Here is a 7,074-nt window from a genome sequence, read left to right on the forward strand (position 1 = left end):
ACAAAAAAGCCAAGACTGCATAACCTAACAAAACCTCAGAACTGGGTCAGTCAGAAACAATGTCTGATTTTTTAGAATCTAATATTTGGTCAATTTTGACCGTTACACAATTTTGCACACTTAATGTTACAATGTTCACAACTCATGTTAATTACTTTTGCTCTCACCAAATACTTAACATTCTACAACAGTGAATTGTAAATTGTTTAAATGCAGCACTTAATTTGTTTAGTGTTCTTTAGATTTATTAATGTTTCTTTTTTTTAATACCTGCTTTCAAAAACATTTAATGATTTTTACAGTGCAATGTCAATGATAATCATAAGGTCAAACATGAAATTCTAAAGAACATCAGAGGATTATTAACAATGCAACATATATCTCAAGTCTCATAAAATTAGCACGCTGTAAATGAAAGTTAACACTGTTATCATGAGGCAATAATTCAATTACACGTCTTCAGGCTTGTAAAGCAGTAAATAAAAGGACAGGCTTCAAGAGCTGTCAAACATGAATGTGTGAGTTTATATGGTCATGCACTTCATTTTATTGCAGTAGTACATACATCATCCTTGTTGAAAACTGTTTTCCAGTGGTGGTATTTCAATGTATTGTTAGGGCCCAGTTGTTTTATTTGTGAGAAGGTTCATGGAACATATCGGGTACTTAGTTGTGAGAATTTCATCTTTTCTATTTCACATTAATAAAACATGGAACAAATCCAACTTCTCAAAATACTTTTTATAAGTCTTCTTCATGACTTAGTCACTTTCAATCCACAAAACTTAGAAAGCAAACAATTTTTTCTGGAAAACTTAATTTTTACAGAAATGAAGTTTCTGTAAATTACTTCAAAATAAAAATAGGCAAAATTGTACACTTAAAATCCATAAAGGGATAAAAAAAATATTTCTCTTTGGTAAAGATAATGTACATAATGTATATGCAACAGTGAGCATACACATTATGTAAAATTATTGTGTCAACAGCTTTACAGAGTTGAAGAAAAGTCCCTAAACCAGAAGTTTAAATAATGACTATAATTTGTAAGCCACTACCGTAATCAACCTTACAAAGTAACTGCTATAACCATATCAAGGTATCGATCTGCAAAACTACATTAACACTGACTGTGTTTAAACAAAAGATCTGTTCACTTACAGTGATAAGACGTTGGATTTTATTGAATGTTGATATACCTGTATTAATTAGTCATTTTTAAAGGTAATATATTCATGACACTTTAAACAAGAGATTGCCAAGCAGGGGTTTTCCTCGCTTCAATGGGAAGAGGCCCTTGTCTATGGATTTTGGGAAGAAATTGCTCATTTTGGGAAGAATTCTCGCTAAAATTATTGCTTTGGGAAATGAAAAAGCTGGTGTAAGTTAGGATTTTGGGGAAAACTGCATGATTTTAAAGAAATTTTCAATAAGGACCCTGTTATATAAGGCTTAAAACCCCTGTCAAGCAATATGGTCCCTACCGGTGAAACTCCGCCATCGTCAGATTTGTAAAAAATTTGTTTATTTGTTGCTATAGCAACCATAATTATTGACGTAGGAACAAAATGAAATGACGTGCATAATCTCCATACATGTATTGCCATCTATCCATATTTTAAGTTTCATGAAAAAATATGAAGAACTTTTTAAGTTATCGCAGGATCCGAAAAAGTGTGACTGACAGACTGACCGGTAGGGGACAATAAAACTACCTAAAATATATTTTTTTGGTAAACAAGAGTTGTTTGGAAAACATGTAAGCTCCTACTTGAAGCGAAATCGTCCCTGTTTACTTATAATTGACCTTTGATCTCTTTATGTTAAAATCATTAGGGATCATACTTAATAAAAACCTAACTAGCATACTCATTTACAGCTATGTTAGTGTTACAAATTGCCAAAATCAGTTGTGATTAAAACTTAAAGTTGGCTATAAAAAGAATCAAAAATTTAAAACCATTCTGATTACCAAAAATATGATTAACTCAATGTCATAATTTTCCATTCTTTACCTTCTTTAAACAAGAAATTGGTACTGAACATTCATGACATTCAATTATCATAACCAACATCATACATGCCATAATTTTTCAGACCAATTCCAGGACATTGAGTTAAATTGTCAGGGACTTTTACCGATTTTCTGGGACATGTATAAAATGTAGCGATATTTATAGACATATGCATTTTTGGTACGTTTTTTTTTGTTTCCCATCGTTAATTGCAAAAGTTCGAAAGCCTATCCGAAATACACTTGATCTATTAACGTTAAATTAAACATTACTACTTCCGTTACTAGATACAAGCCATGTGTTTTCAGTGTAAGCGTTCTAAACATAGATGGTGACGTCACTGCGTTATTGTTAACAAGACAATAATAAACCTAGTGAGGATGACGTTTTTATATGCTTACTTTTTTACTCAACTTCTTTGTCGGTTAAACGTGCGAACATAAACTGCTTTTAATTTTTTACTCAGCGATGTTGGACTTCAGATGTGTGAACAACTATCCTTTGCCCTTACGCAGCGGGAAATAATGACATAGTAGATTAAAGTCAATTAACAACCACATTAAACAATGCCACCTTTTCGGTTTGACCACGGACGTGAGACAATCGATATGATAACAGGACCCCTGTTAATTGATCGATTTTGACACGTAGCGTAGTCTGCCTATTCGGGTAGGCATTGTCATGGAGACGCTGCAGATATACACAGATTCGAGGTGCAGTTAAGCATAAGATAAGGTACATGTATATATGGATTTTGTAAATTCCAGGACATTTGACAGATTTCCGGGACAGCGGGACAAGTTCTTTATTTCCGGGACTGTCCCGGACAATCTGGGACGTATGGCATGTATGACCAACATAATCTTCATGGAGGTAATTGACAATCAGTTGATAAGTGATAACATAAACAGGGTGCAGATGCTGACTTTTACTTGACATCATTAAACTACATGTTTATGCAGACACAGTTGAATCATGGAACTCTAAATCGCACAACACATATTTTAACATCCAAGATTAAGGTCCAGTCTCACTATGATGCCGGTGGAGCCCCGTTGCATGATCCAGGCTCTACTGGGATGAACCGGGGCTCTACCGGGATGAACAGGGGCTCCACCGGGGCTGAACGGGATGACCGGGGACAACCCCGGCTCCACTGGGTAAGTATTAAAATGTTTTATACCTCCAGGATGAACCCGGGAGTCACCAGGAAGGACCGGCAACTACCGGCGCAGCACCGGGAACAACCGGGACGGCACAAGGAACAACCAGGATGGCACCGTAGCTCCACCGGGGGCCATACAGACCCCGGCAGAGCTACGGCAACGCCCTGGTTGTCACCGGTGGTGCCCAGGTGGAGCCCAGGTGAATGCCGGCAGAGTCCCGTTATAGCTCAGTATATCAGTAAATCAACGCTCAGCCGGGATGCCATCTGCATTCACCTGGGCTCAGCCTGGGCATTACCGTTATTAATCCAGGGCGTTGCCATAGCTCTGCCGGGGTCTGATGCCGGTATAGCACCAGTGAGTTACGGTAGACCGGGGCTCTGCCGGGACGCTGCTGGCTTTCACTGGGGCTCCATCTGGGCATTTTTTTTTAAATGGGGCTCTGCCTGGGCTTCACCGGGATAAACTGAAACTAGTCCAGGGTTGACTGGGACTCCGCTGGGTTGTTGACTGGTTTCAACAGGGGCGGCATGGGAAATAGTGTGACCGCGTTACAAAATTTTGACGAATCATCTTGGTTCTCGTGGGTCCAGCAATAGTGAGACTTGGGCTTTAATAATAAAGGCTGGTTTTACTGATAGTAATAAATATCTTGCTTATCTGTCTGTGTTTTCTTTTGAGTACTTCAAATTGAAATAAATTCACAATAAAATTAATGCAGTCAGACACAGATGCCCCCCCCCCCCCCATAACAATCCTTGATACAGAATTGTTTGCAACAAAACTAACCATAAGAGTTAATCTTATCATATTAGTGTGATTTAGCCACTTTAATAAGTTTTAGGAGTTGTTGCTATGTTACCCATGGAAATTGTGCAAGGCCAATGAACCTGCGAAAAATCAGGCCCATTGGTCAATGTGCTCATGAGTTATCAATCGGACATGATTTTCTCGATTCGATGTCACAGTGACTTTGATCATCGACCTAATTAAATTTCAATAGGGATTATCTACTGAACATCAAGATCAACACATCTGCAAAGTGAAAGGCCAATAACTAATCCTTTGATGACATTACTGACTAATGGATTTATTTACCCTCTGGACTTCCGTTGAAAACCATTGCCCGAGCACACTGCTTAATATATATACTGTGCGTTAAAAAGGCCGAAAACGGCCATATGGTCAGCCCAATTGAACTGGGCTGAACCATAAATATAATAAGGTACTTTGTTGATGCGGTGCTTTAATAAAAATATAATAATATAAAAATAGCTATACTTTTAACAATTTAAAATGATGAATATAAACGAGATACAATGTACTCAAGAATCGAAGCATTTAATACTACGCTAAAAGAGACGATTTTCTATTGGTTGACTGCTTTTTAAAAACTTGATGCTGATTCGTCAGATTTTCTTAGCTTACAAAAGCAAGTAGGTCAATCCGTTTTGAGATGAAAAATTTGCACAAAGGATGACCTTGACACTAAGTTCGCTATTTATAAACGTAAACAATGTAGAATTTCATGATAGGAAGTATATGCAACAAAAAAAAGGATAATTACATCCATTAGTACTTAAATATATTTGTATTTAAAAGATTATTTTATATTATTTAACTACTATGAAGCTGTTATATTATTATTATCTTTATTAGTATTATTATTTAATATGTTATTGATGTTTTTGTGTTAAAAGGAAAGAAAAAGAAAGAGAATAGCCCAATTTTGCATAAACAGTGATGGTGGAAACAAATACTAACATATGTGTCATCATCATTACTAGACCCATTGTTCAGCATATGCTGCAATGGAGTTTGTTGGAGTCTTTTAACTACACGTATGTGATCTGTGATTTTAGATGTTTAAAATATCAGGGATTGTAACTTTTGATTATATATTATTTGAAAAGAAAAAAGTTACACGGATGTGTAATATGTTTGAAATAAACAAAAGTACACAGATACTTAATATCTTTGAAATAAACTTTCATGACATATTGAACGGAATCCAATTTAACACTTCATTTCACAGTGACCTTGACCTTTAAACTAATGACCCCAATTTCAATAGGGGTCATCTACTGTCCAAGCCAATCCACCTGTGAAGTATCAAGCCAATCAGTCAATTCATTGACAAGTTATTGATCTGAAACAATTTTCACACTTATTGTGACAGTAAACTTGACATTTGACCTAGTGACCCCAATTTCAATAGGGGCCATCTACTGTCCAACATAAATGCAAATTGGAAGTATAAAGCCAATCAACCCCTCCTTTCAAAAGTTATTGATCGGAAACAATTTTCACTCTTAGTGTGAAGTGTCTGGGGGCATTTTTATTTACTTTTTACAATTAAGACCATTATCTCTTTCATGTGCTGATTTTTACTTTCATAGGCATACTAACTACAAATGTAGGTGAATCTGTAAAAGTGCAGTTCAGTTTTACATGTACTCAAATGGCCAAAATGTTGTTACTTTATCTAAGTTCTGTCTTTAATCAAGGAGACCACCCAAAGTTGGTTTAACTATTTACGAAAAGCAATAAGTACTTTTTGTTTCTATTTTTTGACATGTATTTCCTGAAAACAATTCTTGTCTAAAATAAGGTAATATCTGTACAAATTAGTTAAAAAGGTAATAGAAATTGATGTTTCAACATATGTGTCCTCAGTAACCTTACCTTGGAACTAAATACTCAACACAAGTGTCATTTAAGATGTTCCTGCAATTAAATGTGTTTCATATACATTTACACATACACTGTAACAAAACCTTAACAGAGATGCATGATTCACATAAATAGTTCATGTACTTTCCCGGAAGTGTGTATATGGTTTACCTAGTTGCAATAATTAAACTCTCAGCTCTATAACCTAAAAGGTTGCTTAGAGATGCAATAGTTAGAGATGCAATACTTTGTCTAGGTGCAAAACTTGATCACCACTGCAAGGGTTAAGGAACACTAAAACTGCAAAAACGTACCAATATTTACATGTCTTAATCAGAAACCCATGCACATGGTACCATTTAAGCAAAAAATATTTGCTTTTTAATTACTTTGTTTTTCTTGTGTATTCTTAATCCAACATCATAAAAAAACTGCCGCAATGTTGCGGACTTAAAGTGGCGCTTCCGGTTAGGTTGCAGACCAGTACACCAATCTTTTGCACATTGTTATTTGTTATGAAGCCTCAGTTGATAATGATTTACCAATATTTACACTGTTCCAAATTTCAACATAAAAATGTCTAGAAGAATAATGTGTTAAAACATTGTCTTGTTTTTTAAGGGTTCCTGCAAAGGATAATGTCCGTAGGTTGCCACACATAGGTAAATTTAAGCTGTTTTTTAAGTTAATTCATCGCTTTCCTTAATTGGTCACCAACGAAGTCTGTTAAGTGATGTACACGGATCAGCTGCGGAGATGCGGAGAACTGGTAGTGTGTTTATGAAGGGGTGTATATGGACCTCCAGAGCAATCAAAGCAAAAAGTATCAAAGGCTTTGGGACTCCCTTTATATGGACTAAAGGTAAACCAAATATAACTGTTTAATCAACTTAGGCATATCAACATAGCCTGTCCAAATATAGGCATTAATATAAGGGCAAACTTGAAAATGTAATATTAAAACGTATTGAATTATTAAAAGAATGTTCGGACATGTTGATTTTCTGTAAGAAAAGGGCTACCAATTCCAGTCCGATGGTTACCAACGGCCTTTAGCATATAATTATGAAAAAGAGACTGAAATTTTACAATATGTTGGCATTAAGGAGTAAAGAAATGTCATGTTACGTACCTAAAACGTGTGTTTAGTTCCAAATCATCCAAAATGTGTTGTTTTTTATGACTGAACGTCAAGGACTCATTTCTAACCAATCAAAATG

General features: G+C 35.7%; 1 protein-coding gene across 1 annotated transcript in view; it reads right to left on the reverse strand.

Moving 5' to 3' along the window:
• LOC127867936 (protein FAM13A-like) overlaps positions 1-7,072 on the reverse strand; it is a 93,394-nt gene extending 86,322 nt beyond the window's left edge. Inside the window, exon 1 of the mRNA XM_052409456.1 lies at positions 6,987-7,072. The gene's annotated coding sequence lies outside the window, so the exon portion shown is untranslated. The remainder of the gene's footprint in view (positions 1-6,986) is intronic.
• Between the last annotated feature and the right edge of the window lie 2 nt (positions 7,073-7,074).

The sequence above is a fragment of the Dreissena polymorpha genome, chromosome 2 (assembly GCF_020536995.1).
Source record: "Dreissena polymorpha isolate Duluth1 chromosome 2, UMN_Dpol_1.0, whole genome shotgun sequence".
NCBI classification, from domain to species: Eukaryota; Metazoa; Mollusca; class Bivalvia; order Myida; family Dreissenidae; genus Dreissena; species Dreissena polymorpha.